Here is a 24,141-nt window from a genome sequence, read left to right on the forward strand (position 1 = left end):
TGTGATGTGTGCTAAGATATCTCAGAGATGAAAAATCCTAGTCAAGCTTTTACTATAACAGAGAATCAAATAACTAGAATACGGAATAATCAACATGAGGCTAGAGTTATGTATTTGATCAGGCAGATACTCATAAAAAGAATACCTCATTGAGAATGTGAGGAAAGGGATCCCTTATGGGCTTTCTGAATGAACAATAGTATTTAGTCATAGAGGGGAAACTTAACAAGAGGCACAAAGGTAAGGCAAGGCACAGTAAAGAGTGAACTATAGCACAAGTGCTATTTATGGAATTGGCAAGTAGCACAACTGAAGAGGTAGGCAGAGTCAAAAAGAGTAAAATCCTTGACGTCCTTTGTGATTGTGGATGCCAGATGTTATTGGTCTTGCTATATAATCAGAGTTGTACCATGTGTGTTCTAATACATAGGTCCCAGAGGCAACTTAAAGATGGGTTTTTCACAATCACTTTGAATTCCCTAAGATATTTATTCTTATCACACACCCATCTTGGTAAAGCAGAGATTTCAGTGCAGGGAGATACAAAGCATTTGCCAGTTCTTTCCCTTAAATGTAACAGCTACTTACTGCCACCATGTGGAAGTCTTTACGTTTATTTAATATGAATATCTAACGCGTTCTAATACGTAGGTTCTAAAGAGATAAGGGAAAATTCAGTGGGCTTTTCAGGGAGGATCATCTGTGTCCTCCCCGAGCCTTAGATTTAAATCTATGGTATTAGATCGTATACTAGGCTATTGCTAAGTCTGCATTATAGTGTGTTGTAAGTGAATTTGTGCTTAAGGTTGAATTTGTCATGCTATTTATTGTCTTGTTTTCTTATCATTTTATATTACTGAGATTCTTCTATATACTCTAACATTGCATGCTTAGCAATTATTCATTTCAATATTCTGCCTCTCCTGTTTTTCAAGTAAAAACTGATTTCTTGAAAATCATTATTTAGTACTATCTGCTCTAATATAATTTAATTCTGTTTTCTTTCCTGTGAAGACTAAACTGTTTAATTATAAATTCCCTTTGTCACAGGGGCTTCCCTGGTGGCGCAGTGGTTGAGAATCTGCCTGCAAATACAGGGGACACGGGTTCGAGCCCTGGTCTGAGAGGATCCCACATGCCGCGGAGCAACTAGGCCCGTGAGCCACAACTACTGAGCCTGCGCGCCTGGAGCCTGTGCTCCGCAGTAAGAGAGGCCGCGATAGTGAGAGGCCCGCGCACCGCGATGAAGAGTGGCCCCCACTTGCCACAACTAGAGAAAGCCCTCGCACAGAAACGAAGACCCAACACAGCAAAAATAAATTAATTAATTAATAAACTCCTACCCCCAACATCTTCTTAAAAAAAAAAAAATCCCTTTGTCACATCCTGTGTCATTTACAATCCCTGCTGGGGGAGAAACACAGCTAGTTGAATCTAGCTAGGTGCTCTGTGACCATAGGTTTAATGTCTTGAAGGTTACCAGCCCTACCAGCAACTTAAAAAGCACGTAGATAAAAAATAAGACCTTTCAAGGCCTAATACTGTAAGTTTATATGGTCTGTTTATTCTAGGGCCTGAATCTTACAACTGCAATTAAATTAAGTCTACCTTGTCTGGGAATCCCTCTACATCAATGTAGCCACGGCTGCATACTAGAATCACTGGGAGCATTTTGGTGCAGGCATTAGTGGTTTCTAAACATTCCCCAGGTGATTCTAATATACAGTTAGAGTTGAGAACCACTGTTCTATATAGTTCTTTAATTTAGGACATTATAAAAACAACAAAAGATGTGACTGAGATAATTGGGCTCAAAATATTGAATGACACAACATATGGCTCAATAGTTAATGAAAATCTATAAATATAAGATGCAATAAAATATGAATTTCCTACTGTTCTTTCCAAGAAATTGGAGAAACCCCTTAGATAGGTGTAGCTAGGGGAAATAATTCATTTTCAATATATTTCTAATTTATCTTATGATTATATTATTCAGATTCTAACGTATTTCTTCACTGAGTTTCAGGATACTCCAGTATCACAGAAGTTTACAGTTGGAGAATTAGTTCAGTACATTAAGGCTCTCAATCTACTAAAAATTTTATCTTTCTGCAATAATTCCAAGTTTTTATTTTAACTAACAGAGGGTTCATCTACCAGTGAGGTCTGCTTTCTCCAAAATGAACTTAAAAAATGTCAGTTCCTCCTCTTATATAACTGAGGCATCTTTGAGCATATGCTGCACATACATTTCACATTCAGTGCCCTTGGCCATACCTGGAGTAAGGGAGGAGGATCTTATAATAGTTCTCCCTTTTGCAAAATCATAACTTCTAAATTTCATGCTGAAAATGAATTTTCTTCTCTATCCCATAGGATGAAACATGCTTGCCATGATACTGTCTACGTAACATAATTTTGAATCACCCATGGCTTCAGATATGCAAACTCTCACTCTTTAACTATTTTATGGTAAGACTGATACGTATGGGATAACCACTAGATTTTTCCATTTCTAACTGAATATTAATATCAAATAATATGTCATTTGTCTTTGGAATATATACTTCTTGCAGCCCTTTAATTCCTCCTCCCATCTATTTATGTCATTCCAGCTTGATCTGATATATTCAAAAATTTCTGGTAAACTAATTCACACAAAATATTAGCAGATAAGTAAAGCATTCCTCCTTCCAGTGGCATAATGGACTCTTATAGAACAATGAAACTTTGATTATCAAAAGAATGAATCCCGGAAAGTACAATGTGTACTTCAGAATGAGAGTTTGGATGGAGCAAGGAAAGTAAATATTTTGTAATGAGATTTCACTCCCCAAACTTCTCAGATCACTTGTGCTTGAGTGATAAGCACAAGCCTTGCCCTGTGCTAACTCAGAGTTGACTTCTCAAACATCTGTAGATCACCTAAATATGACACTCACTGAGAATCCGTAGCATACAGCCCTGCTCTTATGGACAAATGTGTAAAAAGATAAATCAAAAACCTTGTGACAGTTGTAGCTCAGATTTATAGGGGTTCATGTAAGCACATAGGTATGCCATCTAGAGTTAGGAGAAGATTCTTAGGAGATTACACTTATAGTGGATTTTAAAAGACAAATAGAAACTACTCCAAAGAGGAGAAAGGATATCCAGGTGGATGAATCAATAAAGAAAAAGTAGAGATAGGGAAGTATGAAAGGACATGCTACCTTTCAGGAGCTACAAGTGCTTTGGCATTACTGAAATATAAATTGCAAGACAGAAAGTTGCTAAAGATGAGGCTACCTACCAAGGAGCTTTAAAAAGTCATGACCATATTAAAGAACTTGAAATTTAATCTCTACACAAATTATTTTCAAATTGTCCCTGTAAAAACCTCTCCAAGTACATCAGCAAGCTAGTGAATTGTGTTCTGGCCCCACCTCTTTTTCAACTAGAGCAGCTCAGTTTCTATTTACTGATAGTTATCTACATTGACACCTAACATTTTACTTAATCAAAGACTTGTGAAGCTAAAACAAAAATTCAAACCTATGCTGTATACAATAACAAGCCAGATTTTTTTAAAACCAGCAGATTATCATGATCAGATTTGGGTTTTAAGTAGAACTCTTGTGTATTATGAATTTAAGGTCAAGATAAATGGATGGGAGATCAGTTAGCAGGTGAGGCATAGAATATTAAGTGACTTGCCTAAGTGGCTGAAATTACAACAAAAAAGGTTAAGACTAATTAGTTGATTAATTACTTGATTATGTCCCTAAAATATCTCCTTTCCTTTGTTTGATAAAGGATATGCCCCTAGTGAAATCAAAATTAGAGCAAGATAATTAATATACATTTTAATACAGGTGTTTCTGTTTTTACAGTTCTCAAATTATCAAACATCCCTAACCAGTAACCGTACTAAGTGCTTGTCTTTGATTCCTGTATTTTCTTTCACAGAGTTGTTGAAATACTATTTGGTTTATTCTAAAGGGCTTGAGTTGTAGTTGCCTAGGGCAATGGGAGCAACTTGGCATGTATCTCCAGTACTTACTAGGCTGGTCCTGGTTCTTTACCTGGCTCAGAGGTTCCAAACAGCAACCGAGAATAGCCCCATTGCACAAGACCTTTTTAAGCTTCTCTTTGTGTCAGTTTTGTTAATGTCCCATTAACCAAAGTCAAGTCACATAATAAAGCCCAGATTCAAAAGGCAGAGGAAAAGATTCCATAGCTTTACAGGAAGAACAACAAAGTCACACTGCAAATGGGGATGCATTCAAAACTGAGAGGAACTTGTGGCCAGTTTTTTTGCATTCTGTCACAGAGTATGTTTTGTCCAAATATTTCATTTGAAATTACTTCTTTACAAACTTTCATATAACTGTCTCTTAGACGTTTCTTCAGAGTACCTAAATATCCCTTGATATGCAGGTAGTAATATCGCTAGTGTGGAGCCACTGATATCCACATACTATTTGTTCTGACTTGAAATGGCTTGATTTCTTCACATCTTGTCCAGTCTCTGTGTGGTTTCCACAGTGGCTGCCCTTAAATCAAGGAGCATCAACAGGCAGAGAGAAAACTTATTCTTTTTGAAACTAGCTAGATTATGTTTAGATTGAACCTGCAACCTTGACTTCATCAAATACTATGCTCAAAACAATTGAAGTAGCTGTCCTAAACTGACTATAAATATAAATTATGAATATCATAATTCTCGATTATGATTTTTATATCTTTATTCACAATCACAAGATTGCATTCATACAATATTCTTTAAAAAAAAAACTCAAACTGGCTTCTTTACTAAGATCTTAGGGAAGTCTCTTAAACACTTTGTTTTCAAATTATACCATTTTCTAAATATATAATCATCTAATTTCTTCCCCTTGCCCTCAACCAAATTTATGAATTCATGAACATGTTAAGTGTTTATGGGATTATTAACTCATTGAGTATTGGACCTACAAAAATCTTAGGTGTGATATAATCCAAAATCTTAATTTTTTTGATGAAGAAACTAAGGTTTAAATAAGTGACTTATCCAAAGTCACACAGATACTTACGGAAGATGAAGAACTCTAACCTGGCTTTCCTGTTTCCTTCTCCAGTGCTATTTTCTTCTGAAGCACCAGGCATCTTCTTTTGTTTTCAGTGGTATACCCAGAATTAATGTATGCATCAAGAGTGATTTGTTGGTAGTATAGTATGAAGACAGACAGATATGTAGATAGATAGATGTCTATGTATATAATTATGTAATAAGTTAGTCTCCCAATAACCAACTGTATTGTATATACTCTGGTTTTCCAACAGAAGATGCCTTCAAGGCCTGGATAAATCTGATGTTCGTTTTGTTTGTAGTTTATAAAATTACTCATTGCTTTTAAGTTACATATTTAATCAGATTAGAAGTCTTGTAGGATTTTCTAATACAACAAATCAGACTTTCTGTACTCTAGGTATTAATGCCTATTCCAGGTAACAATCCTCAAAGTGTCTGTGGTCCAATTCTTATTGAATGACTCATCAGAAAAGTGATAATTGTGAGGATTTTTTTAAGAACATGTAGGTCAGCTATCTCTCTAGATAATCTATGATTCATTATTGGATCATGCCATACCAACTAAAAAGTAAAGGCTGGACCATCTAGTGTTAGAACCCTGCAGAACTTCCTTCAATAATTTGCACTTTAGTGAGAGTTCAATTTCTTTGAGAGTTACTATAAGATGCCTTCTTGTTGTACTTTGTCAGGTGATCGTACCCTTTTTGATGGGCTTTGTAAAAAAATTTAAAAAAAAAGAAAAAAAATTTTTGAGCTCACTACAAGAAAAGAAAATGATATAGTTCTTTGAATGACTAATTAGAACCATGTAGCTAAAAATGCTTCCCTTGCTTCTCTTTTTCACTTCGACTTTCAGGAAACTGAGAACAAAATATGTGACTCAGCTATATGATTTACATAAGTGCTTAAGACCTGTTTTTATTTCCACAAACTTGATATCTTATTTGTAGTTTTAATTCCTATAGGCTGTTCTAAGCTCACTACAGAACAAGGTAAAACTTAAAAGTGTGGAATGAATAAATAAATGGATGCATACATACATAAATGTCTCTTTTGAATAATTAAGATATCCGAAGTATTTTCCTATGTTATTAAGCTATATCTTCTCCATTGTGTTATAAAATAAGTACTATTACCATAGTAAACTGGAGTTTAAAAGAGTTACATCGCTGCTCAAGTTCAGATCAGTTTAAAAAAAATCAACACTAAAACCCAGGGCTACTGATTACAATACAATTCTCTTTTTATTGTGCCATGGTGCTAATAAAATTTTCTGTGAATTAGAGATAAAATCAGCTGCTAAGGCTGAATGCTCTCACTAACATAAATCCTCAGCACACCACTTTGAATAGGAGGTCTAGTCCATCAGTTTCTGCTCTCTCTGCATAGAATTAGATGTATTTTAAATTTCTCTAGGACAATATATAAGGTAAATTTTATTATGCAAGTTCTATAGCTAAACTTAATTTTACAGTGTATGTTTCTGAACATTTCAGGAGAAAATACGCTACTAGCACAGTTTTATTCTTAAAGGAAAGTACATTAAATTATTTTGTGATTTTCGTGCAACTTACCGATTTTCTCTTTAATCTCTAATCTTTTATTAGAAAATTACATCTGTCTTTTAGTTTAGGCATAAACTTCTTGCTGATTAATAATAATAATAATGGTGATGGTGATGATAATAACAGTAGTTACAGTTTTCTATGTGTCAAGCATTTATCATGTATTTTCTCATTCAATAACTGCAAATTATCAATAGGCATGATATTAGTCATTTTAAAGTTAGGAAAAGGAAACCATAAACAAAACAAAAAGACAACCCACAGAATGGGAGAAAATATTTGCAAACGATGTGAACGACAAAGGATTAGTCTCCAGAATTTACATCAGCTCATGCGGCTTAATATCATCAAAACAAACAACCCAGTCAAAAAATGGACGAAGACCTAAATAGACATTTCCCCAAAGATGACATACTGATGGCCAAGAGGCACATGAAAAGATGCTTGTTATCACTAATTATTAGAAAAATGCAAATCGAAACTACAATGAGGCATCACTTCACACCAGTCAGCGTGGCCATCATCAAAAAATCCACAAACAGTAAATGCCTGAGAGGGTGTGGAGAGAAGGGAACCCTGCTACACTGTTGATGGGAAAGTAAAGTGGTACAACCACTATGGAGAACAGTATGGAGGTTCCTTAGAAAACTAAAAATAGAGCTACCCTATGATCCTGCAATCCCACTCTTGGGCATATAACTGAAGAAAAACATGGTCCAACAGGATACATGCACCCCAATGTTCATTGCAGCACTGCTTACAATAGCCAAGGCATGGAAACAACCTAAATGTCCATTGACAGAGGAATGGATAAAGAAGATGTGGTACATATATACGATGGAATATTACTCAGTCATTAAAAAGAATGAAATAATGCCATTCGCAGCCACGTGGATGGACCTAGAGATTGTCCTACTGAGTGAAGTAAGTCAGACAGAGAAAGAAATATCATATGATATTGCTTATATGTGGAATCTAAAAAAATGTGATACAAATGAACTTATTTACAAAACAGAAACAGACTCACAGACTTAGATAATGAAGGAAGAGATAGTTAGGGAGTTTGGGATTGATATGTATACACTGCTATATTTAAAATGGATAACCAGCAAGGACCTACTGTATAGCACAGGGAACTCTGCTCAATATTATGTAACAACCTAAGTGGGAAAAGAATTTGAAAAAGAACAGATACATGTGTATGTTAAAAAAAAAAGTTAGGAAAACGGTTCAGAGTGGTTACGTAATGTTCTGAGGAGCTCACACTAGTACACAGAAGAGCAAGGATTTGTGACTGTGTTTCTCTGATTCTAATGTCCAAATTCCATATATTACAGCTACTAGTACTACCACCATCACCAAACATTACACAATGGTCACTCTAGCCAGATGCTGTCCTAGAAGTTAATGTACATTATGTATATTTATGTATATTAACTTATTTAATTCTGAACATAATCTAAGATGTATCCCCACTTTACAGTAAAGAAAATAAAGACTCAGAGTTTAACTAACTCATGCAAAATTACAAGTATTTAATTACTCAACCCTTATTCTATCCTAAGCATTCTGCCTTCAGAAGATATGCAGTTATCCACTATGGTAAATTCTCTTTCTACTGCAGTTACTGCTTCTCTAGTTTGTCTAAGAATTGTTCATTTGTGATGGATTTCCAGAAAGGAGCGTGTTCTTTTTCATGATATAGGGCCCATTTAAACTACATCTGATGTATTTACCCCTTCTTCATTCTTTCTTGTCCAATGGTGATGACAACTTTATTTTTAAATATTGTAACCATAGAGTCCTGAAGGAAAGAACTTGGAGAAGTACACAATTTCTTACATACTTTTGTTAATAGAAAAATACTCTCTGTAATACTATGTGTGATTTAGTTTGCGGAATTTTAAAGGTCATACTTCTTGTTTGGCAAAAAAAAGTAGGTTTCCAGTGTATATTCAAGCTTCACATTTAAAAAAGTATCTCCAAGGCAGAAAGTACTTGAAACACTGTTGAAAGTTGATGGGCTGTCACTTAAATGCCCCAAACTTTGACGTGAAGGAAGTCGTGGATAAATCTGATAGCCAAGAGCACAGATATCAAACATTGCCTAGGTAAGATTTCAAATTATTCATATGTTATTAAAGATTCTGTGGCTTTGAAAGAGGTTTCTTTACATAAATTATAATTTTGGAAATTAAAATTTGCCACCTAAAATCAATCCATGAGAACGCACGGCGCGCCTCGGGCTGGTGCAACGTCACGCCGAACTCTGCCGCTGCAGGCTCGCCCCGCACTCGGTGCCCCTCCCTCCCGCCCGGCCTGAGTGAGCCAGAGTCCCCGAAGAGGCTGCTCCTTTAACCCTGTCCTGTCTGAGTGAAGAACAGACGCCCTCTGGCGACCTACACGCAGAGGCCGGGCCAAATCCAAAGCTGAGACCCAGGAGCTGTGAGAACAAAGAAGAGAAAGGGAAACCTCTCCCAGCAGCCTCAGAAGCAGCAGATTAAAGCTCCACAATCAACTTGATGTACCCTGCATCTGTGGAATACATGAATAGACAACAAATCATCCCAAATTGAGGAGCCAGGAGTCAGTGCTGTGCCTCTGAGGTGGGAGAGCCAACTTCAGGACACTGGTCCACAAGAGACCTCCCAGCTCCACATAATATCAAACGGCGAAAATCTTCCAGAGATCTCCATCTCAACACCAGCACCCAGCTTCACTCAACGACCAGCAAGCTACAGTGCTGGACACCCTATGCCAAACAACTAGCAAGACAGGAACACAATGCCACCCATTAGCAGAGAGGTGGCCTAAAATCATAAAAAGTCCGCAGACACCCCAAAACACACCACCAGACGTGGACCTGCCCACCAGAAAGACAAGATCCAGCCTCATCCACCAGAACACAGGCACTAGTACCCTCCACCAGGAAGCCTACACAACCCACTGAACCAACCTTAGCCACTGGGGACAGACACCAAAAACAACGGGAACTACGAACCTGCAGCCTGCAAAAAGGAGACCCCAAACACTTAAGTAACATAAGCAAAATGAGAAGACAGAAAAACACACAGCAGGAGAAGGAGCAAGATAAAAACCCACCAGACCTAACAAATGAAGAGGTAATAGGCAGCCTACCTGAAAAAGAATTCAGAATAATGATGGTAAAGATGATCCAAGATTCTATTTCTGAGATCCAAAACCTTGGAAATAGAATAGACAAAATGCAAGAAACAGTTAACAAGGACCTAGAAGAACTAAAGATGAATCAAGCATCAATTAAAAACACAATAAATGAAATAAAAAATACTCTAGATGGGATCAATAGCAGAATAACTGAGGCAGAAAAACGGATAAGTGAGGTGGAAGATAAAATAGTGGAAATAACTGCTGCAGAGCAAAATAAAGAAAAAAGAATGAAAAGAACAGAGGACAGTCTCAGAGACCTCTGGGACAACATTAAACGCACCAACATTCGAATTATAGGGGTTCCAGAAGAAGAAGAGAAAAAGAAAGGGACTGAGAAAATATTTGAAGAGATTATAGTTGAAAACTTCCCTAATATGGGAAAGGAAATAGTTAATCAAGTCCAAGAGGCACAGAGAGTCCCATACAGAATCAATCCAAGGAGAAATATGCCAAGACACATATTAATCAAACTGTCAAAAATTAAACACAAAGAAATCATATTAAAAGCAGCAAGGCAAAAACAACAAATAACACACAAGGGAATCCCCATCAGGATAACAGCTGATCTCTCAGCAGAAACTCTACAAGCCAGAAGGGAGTGGCAGGACATAATTAAAGTGATGAAAGAGAAAAACCTGCAACCAAGATTACTCTACCCAGCAAGGATCTCATTCAGATTTGATGGAGAAATTAAAACCTTTACAGACAAGCAAAAGCTGAGAGAGTTCAGCACCACCAAACCAGCTTTACAACAAATGCTAAAGGAACTTCTCTAGGCAAGAAACACAACAGAAGGAAAAGACCTACAATAACGAACCCAAAACAATTAAGAAAATGGGAATAGGAACATACATATCAATAATTACCTTAAATGTAAATGGACTAAATGCTCCCACCAAAAGACACAGATTGGCTGAATGGATACAAAAACAAGACCCATATATATATGCTGTCTACAAGAGACTCACTTCAGACCTAGAGACACATACAGACTGAAAGTAAGGGGATGGAAAAAGATATTCCATGCAAATGGAAACCAAAAGAAAGCTGGAGTAGCAATTCTCATATCAGACAAAATAGACTTTAAAATAAAGACTACTAGAAGAGACAAAGAAGGACACTACATAATGATCAAGGGATCGATCCAAGAAGAAGATATAACAATTGTAAATATTTCTGCACCAAACATAGGAGCACCTCAATACATAAGGCAAATACTAACAGCCATAAAAGGAGAAATCGACAGTAACACAATCATAGTAGGGGACTTTAACACCCCACTTTCACCAATGGACAGATCATCCAAAATGAAAATAAATAAGGAAACACAAGCTTTAAATGATACATTAAACAAGATGGACTTAATTGATATTTATAGGACATTCCATCCAAAAACAACAGAATACACATTTTTCTCAAGTGCTCATGGAACATTCTCCAGGATAGATCATATCTTGGGTCACAAATCAAGCCTTGGTAAATTTAAGAAAATTGAAATTGTATCAAGTATCTTTTCTGACCACAATGCTATGAGACTAGATATCAATTACAGGAAAAGAGCTGTAAAAAATACAAACACATGGAGGCTAAACAATACACTACTTAATAACAAAGTGATCACTGAAGAAATCAAAGAGGAAATTAAAAAATACCTAGAAACAAATGACAATGGAGACACGACGACCCAAAACCTATGGGATGCAGCAAAAGCAGTTCTAAGAGGGAAGTTTATAGCAATACAATCCCACCTTAAGAAACAGGAAACATCTCGAATAAACAACCTAACTTTGCACCTAAAGCAATTAGAGAAAGAAGAACAAAAACATCCCAAAGTTAGCAGAAGGAAAGAAATCATAAAAATCAGATCAGAAATAAATGAAAAAGAAATGAAGGAAACGACAGCAAAGATCAATAAAACTAAAAGCTGGTTCTTTGAGAAGATAAACAAAATTGATAAACCATTAGCCAGACTCATCAAGAAAAAAAAAGAGAAGACTCAAATCAATAGAAATAGAAATGAAAAAGGAGAAGTAACAACTGACACTGCAGAAATACAAAAGATCATGAGAGATTACTACAAGCAACTCTATGCCAATAAAATGGACAACCTGGAAGAAATGGACAAATTCTTAGAAATGCACAACCTGCCAAGACTGAATCAGGAAGAAATAGAAAATATGAACAGACCAATCACAAGCACTGAAATGGAAACTGTGATAAAAAATCTTCCATCAAACAAAAGCCCAGGACCAGATGGCTTCACAGGTGAATTCTATCAAGCATTTAGAGAAGAGCTAACACCTATCCTCAAACTCTTCCAAAATATAGCAGAGGGGGGAACACTCCCAAACTCATTCTACGAGGCCACCATCACCTTGATACCAAAACCAGACAAGGATGTCACAAAGAAAGAAAACTACAGGCCAATATCACTGATGAACATAGATGCAAGAATCCTCAACAAAATACTAGCAAACAGAATACAACAGCACATTAAAAGGATCATACACCATGATCAAGTGGGGTTTATTCCAGGAATGCAAGGATTCTTCAATATACGCAAATCAATCAACGTGATACACCATATTAACAAACTGAAGGAGAAAAACCATATGATCATCTCAATAGATGCAGAGAAAGCTTTCGACAAAATTCAACACCCATTTATGATAAAAACCCTGCCGAAAGTAGGCATAGAGGGAACTTTCCTCAACACAATAAAGGCCATATATGACAAACCCACAGCCAGCATCGTCTTCAATGGTGAAAAACTGAAACCATTTCCACTAAGATCAGGAACAAGACAAGTTTGCCCACTCTCACCACTCTTATTCAACATAGTTTTGGAAGTTTTAGCCACAGCAATCAGAGAAGAAAAGGAAATAAAAGGAATCCAAATCGGAAAAGAAGTAAAGCTGTCACTGTTTGCAGATGACATGATACTATACATAGAGAATCCTAAAGATGCTACCAGAAAACTACTAGAGCTAATCAATGAATTTGGTTAAGTTGCAGGATACAAAATTAATGCACAGAAATCTCTGGCATTCCTATATACTAATGATGAAAAATCTGAAAGTGAAATCAAGGAAACACTCCCATTTACCATTGCAACAAAAAGAATAAAATATCTAGGAATAAACCTACCTAAGGAGACAAAAGACCTGTATGCAGAAAATTATAAGACACTGATGAAAAGAAATTAAAGATGATACAAACAGATGGAGAGATGTACCATGTTCTTGGATTGGAAGAATCAACATTGTGAAAATGACTCTACTATCCAAAGCAATCTACAGATTCAATGCAATCCCTATCAAACTACCACTGGCATTTTTCACAGAACTAGAGCAAAAAAGTTCACAATTTGTATGGAAACACAAAAGACCCCGAATAGCCAAAGCAATCTTGAGAACGAAAAATGGAGCTGGAGGAATCAGGCTCCCTGACTTCAGACTATACTACAAAGCTACAGTAATCAAGACAGTATGGTACTGGCACAAAAACAGAAAGATAGATCAATGGAACAGGATAGAAAGCCCAGAGATAAACCCACGGACATATGGTCACCTTATCTTTGATAAAGGAGGCAGGAATGTACAGTGGAGAAAGGACAGTCTCTTCAATAAGTGGTGCTGGGAAAACTGGATAGGGACATGTAAAAGTATGAGATTAGATCACTCCCTAACACCATACACAAAAATAAGCTCAAAATGGATTAAAGACCTAAATGTAAGGCCAGACACTATCAAACTCTTAGAGGAAAACATAGGCAGAACACTCTATGACATAAATCACAGCAAGATCCTTTTGGACCCACCTCCTAGAGAAATGGAAATAAAGACAAAAATAAACACATGGGACCTAATGAAACTTAAAAGCTTTTGCACAGAAAAGGAAACCATAAACAAGACCAAAAGACAACCCTCAGAATGGGAGAAAATATTTGCAAATGAAGAAACTGACAAAGGATTAATCTCCAAAATTTATAAGCAGCTCAGACAGCTCAATAACAGAAAAGCAAACAACCCAATCCAAAAATGGGCAGAAGACCTAAATAGACATTTCTCCACAGAAGATATACAGACTGCCAACAAACACATGAAAGGATGCTCAACATCTTTACTCATTAGAGAAATGCAAATCAAAACTACAATGAGATATCATCTCACACCAGTCAGAAAGGCCATCATCAAGAAATCTAGAAACAATAAATGCTGGAGAGGGTGTGGAAAAAAGGGAACACTCTTGCACTGCTGGTGGGAATGTGAATTTGTACAGCCACTATGGAGAACGGTATGGAGGTTCCTTAAAAAACTACAAATAGAACTACCATATGACCCAGCAATCCCACTACTGGGCATATACCCTGAGAAAACCATAATTCAAAAAGAGACATGTACCAAAATGTTCATAGCAGCCCTATTTACAATAGCCCGGAGATGGAAACAACCTACGTGTCCATCATCGGATGAATGGGTAAAGAAGATGTGGCACATATATACAATGGAATATTACTCAGCCATAAAAAGAAATGAAATTGAGCTATTTGTAATGAGGTGGATGGACCTAGAGCCTGTCATACAGAGTGAAGTAAGTCAGAAAGAGAAAGACAAATACTGTATGCTGACACATATATATGGAATTTAAGAAAAAAAAATGTCATGAAGAACATAGGGGTAAGACAGGAATAAAGACACAGACCTACTAGAGAATGCACTTGAGGATATGGGGAGGGGGAAGGGTAAGCTGTGACAAAGTGAAAGAGCGGCATGGACATATATACACTACCAAACGTAAAATAGCTAGCTAGTGGGAAGCAGCCGCATAGCACAGGGAGATCAGCTCGGTGCTTTGTGACCGCCTGGAGGGGTGGGATAGGGAGGGTGGGAGGGAGACGCAAAAGGGAGGGGATATGGGAACATATGTATATGTATAACTGATTTAATTTGTTATAAAGCAAAAAATAAAAAAAATAAAAATAAAAATAAATAAATAAATAAATAAAATCAATCCATGATTCCTATTTTTTGTAACATCTGATCTCTTTTTATTTCTTGATTACAAATAATTTAAATTATGGAGGAAAGGATAAGAATTGACTTAAAAGTTGAGCTAAAGCCGCAAACACAAAAATGCTTATTACAGTGATATCAATTATATAAGCAAATATTGAAAAAACACTGGAAGGAAATTTGCTAAAGTATAAAATGAGATTTACACTTTTTAGATGGTAGGACTAGATTTGATAATTGGCTGTTTTCTTCTTTATACTTTTCTGGTATATTCATTCTTTCCTACAATAGGTATGTATTATATTTATAATCAGAAAAATGTTAATGCTTTTTATTTTAGAAGAAATGAACATCTAACAGGCTGAATTTTACAACTGCAAGCTAACAGTCTACATGCTATTTCTAGAACCAGATCCTTTAATATTTTAAGTAAAATGACAATTTCATCTTGATTTCACACTGGAAAATAATCATATAACTCCTTTCTGTATTCATTTTTAAATTAATATGTATTATAAGATATTTTAAGCATAAAAAATTACAGGGGATGATAGACACCCATGTACCCACTTCCAAGTTATAATACATGTATATATGTATAAAACATGTATAATACAGTTTTTGCTATTAATATTTTGCCATATTTACTTTATTTATAATAAAATGTTACAGATAGAAATGATGCCTTCTGTCTCCTGTCCCCCATTCTATTTGTCTCCTTTATTGTTTCTCTAGGAATTTAAAATGCATACTTAGCTTTCACAATCTAATTAGAATCCATATTATACCACCTCAATTGGTATGCAGATGCTTAGCACCAAATAAATTCCCTTGCCCTTCCCACATAATGGTGTACTTGTCGTACATGTTATGACTACATATGTGGAAAGCCCCATCAGATAATGCCATACATTTTGCTTTCAACTGTCAAATGAATTTAAAGAACTCAAAAGGAAAATATGCTATTAAATTTATCCAGTTATTTTTTTTTATTCTGTTGCTCTTCATTCCTGATTTTCCATGTGTCCTTCTGGTATCATTTCCCTACTGTCTAAAGATTTTCCTTTATCAATTGTTTTTGAACAGGTGTAATAACTACAAATTATCTTAGTTGTCCTTCATATGAGAATATTATTTCACCTTCATTCCTGAATGATATTTCACTGGATATAAAATTATGGCGTAACAGTCCTTTTCTTCCAATACTTTAAAAACTTTGTACCACTTCCTTTTAGTCTCCCTGAGATATCTGCTGTTATTTGAATCATTGTTCCCCTGTTGGTACTATGTCATTTTTCTGGATGCTTTAAAGATATTTTTCTTCATTGTGTGTCTTCAATATTTTGATAATGATATGTCCAGGCATGAATTTCTTTGGATCTATCTTGTTTAGGGTTCTCTCAGCCGAATGAATGTATAGGCTTTTGCCACATTTGGGAAGTTTTCAACTATTATTCTTCAAAAGATTTTTAGCATAATATTCTTTTTCTCTCCTTCTGGCACACTGATGGCACAAATATTAGTCTTATTATTATTGCTCAACAGTTCCCTGAGACTCTGTTCATTTTTAAAGATCACTAATTTTCTCTCTTGTTTAGATTGGATAATTTTTATTAATCTATCTTCAAAGTCACAGACTATCATCTTCATTTTGCTATTGAATCCTTCTAATGAGTTTTTAAAATTTTTTGGTTGTATATTTTTTAGTTAGTGACTTTCCATTTGGTTCTTCTTTATATCTTCTATATTTTTGCAGTTACATGTTTTATTTCAAATCTGTTACAAGGGTGTTCATGGTTGCTCACTCAGCATTTTAAAAATAGCTGCTTTAATGTCTTTGTTAGATAATTCCAACATATGTTTAACATTGTCCTTGGCATCTGTTGATTATTTTTTGCTATTTAGGTTGAGATTTTCATGATTTTCTGTATGCTAAGTAATTTTGAATTGTATCCTAGACTTTCTGAATAATATAAGACTATGGGTCCTGTTTAAATTCAGAGGATAATGTTGATATTTCAGCAGGCACTTGACATGGTTAGGTTCAGGCCACAACGTCCAACTCAACTCCATGGGCTACATTTCAAAAATCACTTCTGTTTTAAAAAATTTGCCCTGCTATTCTGATAAGTCCCCCACTTACGTCATCCAGAGTTCAACACAGAAACTGTGTGGAGGTATATGCATTAATTCAGTTTTCCAATTTATATGCCAGTTAAGACCAGATCCATACGTTTGCAGGTCAGGGATATTGTGAGTTTTCTGGCTTTGGGTAGCTGGATGCACTTTATGTTACAATCAGAGGAAGAATGTGAAAAAAGGGGAACATGTTTGGTTTTGTGTAATGAGAAGTTTAACAAGTCAAATTCAAGTCATGAAAACATGAGAACATGAGTGTGTTGAAGAGACATTGAAGAAGAAATATTCATTAAGCATTTGGAATTAAAAATTTGTATCACAGGAGAAATCAAAGTGTTACTCCTATCCTCAGAGAAGGTAGATTTCTGGAAGTGTAAAGAGTAATTTTTTGTATGCAACCCTCCATGTTAACATCTATGATTTGGAGCAAATATTTTCATCTGTACTTCAAGTGACTAATTTGTAAATGGCAGCAGTAATGTATATCCAATGCTCCTTTTAGGTCTTAATGAGAGGCCCTATATGTTTGCCAATAATAATTAATACACATTTCTTTGACTTACCATCTTCTGAGGAAAAGAAGCATCCTGTTCTGTTACAAGTGTGCTACTGCTATGCTTTTGAACCAAATGGTGCATAGCTTTGTAAAGGCTGAAGGAGTTACTGATTATGAATCTCAAGGGCCCTTGTTCAAATTTGGCTCCTTTAAAGTGCAGGACACACACACATCCAGCAGGCAGAGTTACTGGATGGAGACCCTGCTGAGTGATTAAGTCTCTGCTTGCTATGTTTAAGCCATTTGGCAGGCACAACGGTCTTCTTTTCCTTCAAAAACCTAAATTTGTCCCATGTGGATAACAAATACTAGGCCTCTATCAATGCAGAGAATCATCCAATCATGCTTATTGGCAACAACAAAAAAAACATACAAAGGTGTGAATCAATTTGAAAATTATGAAATTTCAGTTATAATCATTGAGTGCCTATCTCATTTATTTTTCAGAATGTTTAAAAGATTCACTATGCAGGAAGAATGACTAGCCTAGCTAATAATAACTAATAACTAATGTATATTAGCAATGAATATTTCAAAATCTAATATACTATTTGGTTTTACACATTTCTGTATGGAAGTTAGGAAAGTCATCATCCACAGTGATAAAAAAATTTTTTTAAATATAAATCTTGCCCATACGAATTCAGTAACATCTCCATAAGGTACCCTGTATAAAATTCATGTTTCTTTGTATGGTATATAATCTTTATATTTAAAGGTCAGCATTATCACCTATGAGTTTGTTAGACATGCAGAATATCAGGCTCTTCTTCACTTTTGTAATTATGATTTTCATTGGAACCTCAGGTAACTCACACACATTAAAATTTGAGAAGTGCTACAATATAGGACTCTTTATAATCTTCCCCCAATCTGATACTTCTTGACTGATATCTAGTTCCGTTTCTTCATGTTGAAACCTTCAGGAATAAACCTCACTGACCCCCCCAGCTGAATGAGGCAGGTAATGGAGAATCCATTCTTTCCATTTCTATTACTGTTTCTGTCTGGTATAGTTAATGCACTGTGTGTTAGAGAACTTTTACTCAAAGAGTTTAAGCATAAATAATTTTTTTCTAGAAGCAAGTTATGCTTGAAGCTTAGCTCCTCTTTCTCAGTAAGATATTTTAGTAAATACACTCAAAACAGAGAATAACAGCTTGCATTTACTAAGCACTTACCAGAAGCCAAAAGTGGCTTGGGTCTCACTGATTTTCTTTGGACAGAGCTAATATGTAACATTTTGCTTGTTTCTTTTTTAAAACCTGAGCTCACACTGATAATTCTATTTCAAATTCAGGAGTAGAGACTTTTAGTTAATCTCATCAACCTGTATATCCTTTCTTCCAGGCTGAGAAAACTAAGAAACAAGCAAAATAACATAATTATTCATTCATTTTAGTCCTTCTCACACACACAATAGTCTCAGAATAATAATACTACCACTACCACCTATAATTACTGTAAAGTGTTTAAGAATTTTTATTCTATATTTTTATTTTCAAGATGTACATTCGAATTATCCTATCATGAAGTCATTTGAAATAACTTCTCTTTGTCTGGTGATGCCAACAAATTGAGAGATAGGCTTATTTAATTCACTGTGCTTTCATTTTATGGATTGCTTGTATGTACTTAATTTTGTTTTAAAATTATGCAAAATATTTATACTGTTCCGGAGTCGAATCTACAAATCAATTAAACTCAGAGAAGTCTAACTTCTTTTTAAGCCCAACCACCAATTTCTCCTCTAATATATAACAATTTTCTCTCTAGTAGAAAACCATTTCTGGTTTGGCTTTGGTTTATCACCCTTAAAAAAATGGAATGCTCCCTTCATATGCAGACACACATTTACATTCTTCCCTTTCTTAGATAAACAGTAGTTTATTATACACATACTTGTACATCTTATTTTGTTAACCTCTTCACACCTGGTTTTCTGCAATGGGAAAAATAGGGATTTAATTCCTTAATTAATAAGGTTGATGTGAAAATTAGATGAAATATGTGTAGATAGAGCCTAGCCTAATTGGCATATAACAGTCATCCAGTGACTATTAGTATAAGTTGAATATGGAGTGAGACTTTATTTTTGACAGAGCTTATGAGAAATTAGAAGGAATAAGTAGTAACTTTGTCCCCATATTTGGTGTATTGTCTTGACAAGCCTGACAAGGGCTACAGGGTATAGCCCCATCTGATTTTAAAACTGAAAATTCTGAGGAATCAATCAATCCAAGTGTGGATTTTACAAACTGTATGGTAGTAGATCAAAAGAATAGCAAAGGATCATCTATATCCGGTTTCTGCAGTACTTCCTCTGGCCAAGTCATAACCTTTAATCTGGTAAGATATGTATCATGAGGCGTTATCAGACTACAGCTGATTTCTTGGCAATAAGATGAATCTTTTCTTATTTTCAGATAAGTATGCTTCTATCCCACAGACATCACTGGCATTCTCTACTTCACTAGGCATTTGATTTCAAGTATTAATAGCACCCATATTTCTAATAGAGTGGAAGAAATGAAGGAAAGAAGGAAGGAAGGGAGGGAGAAGAGGAAGGATTAAAACATAGGAAGATAAGTTGAAGTGAGGCACAGGAAAATTTATTGGTTACTTATTTATTGTGGGCAACACATGTCATTTATTCATAAATTGACAAAATAGTGCTCATTGTGAGGTTATTCTGAGTCAGGAACTAAACCAGATATTAGAGGTACACAGGTGAATGAGACAGATATGGTTCCTACACTCAAATTTCTCATATTCTAGTGACTACACAGGAAATAAAGTGAAGAGATTATGCCACCATCTTCCCCAAAACCCTCTTGTGACTTTGTATAATAATCAAACTGAAATGCACTATTACCATGGCTTTGAGGTCCTACCTTTCCTGGACACTGCTCAATTCACTGACATCAATTATTGTTCTCTTGTTCCCTCCACTGCAGGTCTTGCAAACTCAACACATCAATCTCATTTCCACTTCAGTGCCTTTGCACTTGCCTAATTTCTCTTCCTTGCATGCTCTTTCCCTAGATCACTACATATAACACTTCTTTACTTCTGTTGTAGGCAAAATAATGCACCCCACCCCCAAAAGATGCCCATGCCCTAATCCCTGGACCCTATGCATATGTTACCATACATGGCAAAAGAGGTTTTGAAGATGTAATTAAGATAAAAGACTGAGATGGAGAGTTTATCAGAGGAAGATGTGATGATGGAAGAAGATCAGAGAAATGTGATGTGATAAGACTTGATTTGTTGGCTTAGAAGATGGAGGAAGGGAGCCATGTATCAAAAATGTGGGTTGCTTCTAGTATCTGGAAAAGGCAAGGAAGTCAAGTTGACTCTAGGACCTTCAGAGTAATTCTGCTCTGCTGTGCTGACACCTTGATTTTAGCCCAGTGAGACCCATGTCAGACATCTGACCTACAGAACTGTAAGGTAATAATCATCTATTGTTCTAAGCCACTAAATTTATAGTAATTTGTTATAGCAATAATAGAAAACTAACACTTTATTTATGTCTCTGAATAATAATACCTCCTTCAATAGGCCTTGTGTAATATATCTACCTACAATAATCGCTATTCTAATTGCCCTAACTCTATCCAACTGCCCTGTTTGTTTTTCTTAACAACTAGCACTACCTGAGATTATATTATCTGCTTATTGTTTTTCTCTCTCCAAAAACAGAAGACAAGCTCAATAAAGAGAGTGATTTTGTTCATTATTCTAGATACCATCCACCACCTAGAAAAATGTCTGGCATATGTGAAGTAGTGCTCAAAAATCATTTATTAGCGAGTGAATGAATTTCAGCTCTATAATAATAAAAGTAAGGTACTCTTAACAGTGTGTAACACGAGGTGTGTAGAGCTATGCCATTGTGGTTTTAATATGCATTTCACTAATGGTAATGTTGAACATCCCTTTAAATGCTTATTTGCCATCCCTTTATCTTCAACAAAATATCTGTGTATGACTTTTGCCCATTTTCTATTTGGAGTGTCTTTTTACTGATGAGTTTTGAGAGTTTCTTTTTATATACTCTAGGGTTTTTTTCAGTACATGGTTTGCTGGTATCTTTTTTCAGTCTGTAGCTTGTGCTATGTATCCTCTTAACAGGGCACCTGGCGGAACAAAAGCTTTAAATTTTGATGAGAACTAATTTATTAATTTTTCCTTTTGTGGGTAATGCTTTGGTATAAAGTTTAAGAGCTCTTTGCCTAGCCCTAGAACCTGAAAGTTTTCTAGTTTTTCTAAATATTGTATAGTTTCATATTTTATACTTAAATCTGTGATTCATTCTGAGTTATTTTTTTGTATAAATTACAAGGATTAGGCCAAGGATTTATTTTCCTTTCCTTTTGTTTCCTTTTCCTTTCCTCCGTCTCTTACTTCCTTTCTTTCTCTCTTCCCTCCCTCCCTCTCCCTCCACTTCTCTCTTTCTTTCTTCCTCTCTTTTCCTATGGATGTTCAATTTTCCCAGCACCATTTGTTGAAAATGCAATCTTCCTCCATTTAGTTGCCTTTGTACCTTTTTCAAAAATCAGTTGGTCATATGGACACCAAGATGGGAAGGGGGGTGGGATGAATTGGGAGATTAGGATTGACATATATACACTAATATGTATAAAATAAGTAACTAATGAGAACCTGCTGTATAGCACAGGGAACTCCACTTCACTGTGCAGTAGAAACTAACACAACACTGTAAAACAACTACACCACAATAAAAAAAAATCAGTTGGTCATCTTTATATGGGTCTATTTGGGGGTTCTTTATTCTGTTCCATTGATATATGTTCTGTAATAATAAACCAATAATATTGATTATTGATTTGTAAGTAATATTTAGTTACTATATGATCATATTCTAATTTTTAATAGAAGCTACCTCTGTAAGATGAGCCTGATTTTAAACTTATTTTTTGCCTTTGCATTTATTTGCCATAAGTTTTAAGAAAGCATGATTCATTCATTCTACAAATATTTATGGAGTGCATATTTCCTCTTAATGTTTCAGATACATCATTGAAAAAGATGGACAAAGTTTCCTGACATCTCATGGCTTATATCTGGTGAAAACAGGTATAAAATTAACAACAATCATTATAAATAAGTAAATTATATTGCATGTTCAAAAGTAGTAAGTATCAGGTAAACTTAAAATCAATAAGAAATAATATAAAATAAGATGAATATCAAGCTAAGAAGAATTGTGAAGGCTGAATTTGGAATTGGGATGTGATGTGCTAGATCTTACTGTTATAACAAACAACTTTTATAAACTCAATAGTTTGCAACAGAAAAAATATTTCTAACTCATGTTACATATGATCTGTAGCAGAATGCCAGCTCTGGCTCTGCTCCACATATCTTGTTCATTCCAGTATCCAGACAGAAGGAATGCCATTTTTGAAGCAAGTGGAGGAACATAAAAGCAACCCTCCTACAGTAGGTGTGTATATAATGGGAGAAATACTCATTCACAGTCTAATCTAGGACACTAATATACTAGAATCTACCTTCTTGGTCACAGATATTAAGTTTCTTCTCTTCTGAATTCAGTAATTCACTCTGTCTCCAGTAAAGATATCTTGAAAATCTTATCTAGCTACAGCATCAGCCTTAATGTCCACAATTTTAATATAGTTTCTATCTAAGTTTTTAATATGGCTTTTCTTGGTTCAGAGACAGATGAATAAAATGAAAAGTTTTCTCCCCCTCCCCAACATATAACGGAGAAACAAGGACATGATTATGACAACGAACACTTTCTTTGAAAAAAAAGTAAGGATGAGAGGCACATTGCCATCACTGGTATGTAAAAATTATGAAATCCTTCAAGATAGATATTGCAAGAACCTGGTATGCTGGAGGTAGGGATTTTTTTGGAAAAGAAAAGTTCTGCTCCCTTGGATGAACTCCTGCATCTATTGTTCTCCTTGAATCTTTCCTCTACCCTCTGGAAAAATTTCTTTTTCATTATGCTACTTGGCCACATCTGAAGAGGACAATATACACAGCATTGGGCTGAACAAATTTTCAATCTGGTTAGGCATCCAGGGTTATTTTCATATTTGGCAATAATTTAATTTTAAGCTAATGGTTCATTTGGTAACAAAACTCACTGAAACATTCTTTAGCTTTTTACCTATTTGACGGCAATTATTTCTACATGCTGTTAGCCACACCCAAAATTAATTTTGAGACATACACTACTCTATAAATTTCATTCCCATTATCTTTAATCTATCAGGATACTATGAAAGAATCTCACCGTTGTTTTTATACTAAGCCATTTTAATTAATTGAACAGATTTATCATGGGTTACCTTAATTTATTCAGAAGTTATAGCAAAGAAGAAGACTGGCATGCTCTTAATTTGATCTTTACTTCAATGTTGAGTCAATTTGTCTTAGTTGCTCGAAGCATTTCTCATTTTTTTCTTACCTGTCGGTTATGAGATATGCATCTTTTCAAGCTGTAGTCGTGGAAATTTTAGGATTCTTTTCCCCCTTTCATCATGTTTGCCTACCCATCAATTCTTTTCTGAATATATCTCTTTCTTGAAACATGCTATCAGATGAGCTGATAGCAAC

This window comes from Mesoplodon densirostris, chromosome 6 (genome assembly GCF_025265405.1).
Source record: "Mesoplodon densirostris isolate mMesDen1 chromosome 6, mMesDen1 primary haplotype, whole genome shotgun sequence".
Classification (NCBI taxonomy): domain Eukaryota; kingdom Metazoa; phylum Chordata; class Mammalia; order Artiodactyla; family Ziphiidae; genus Mesoplodon; species Mesoplodon densirostris.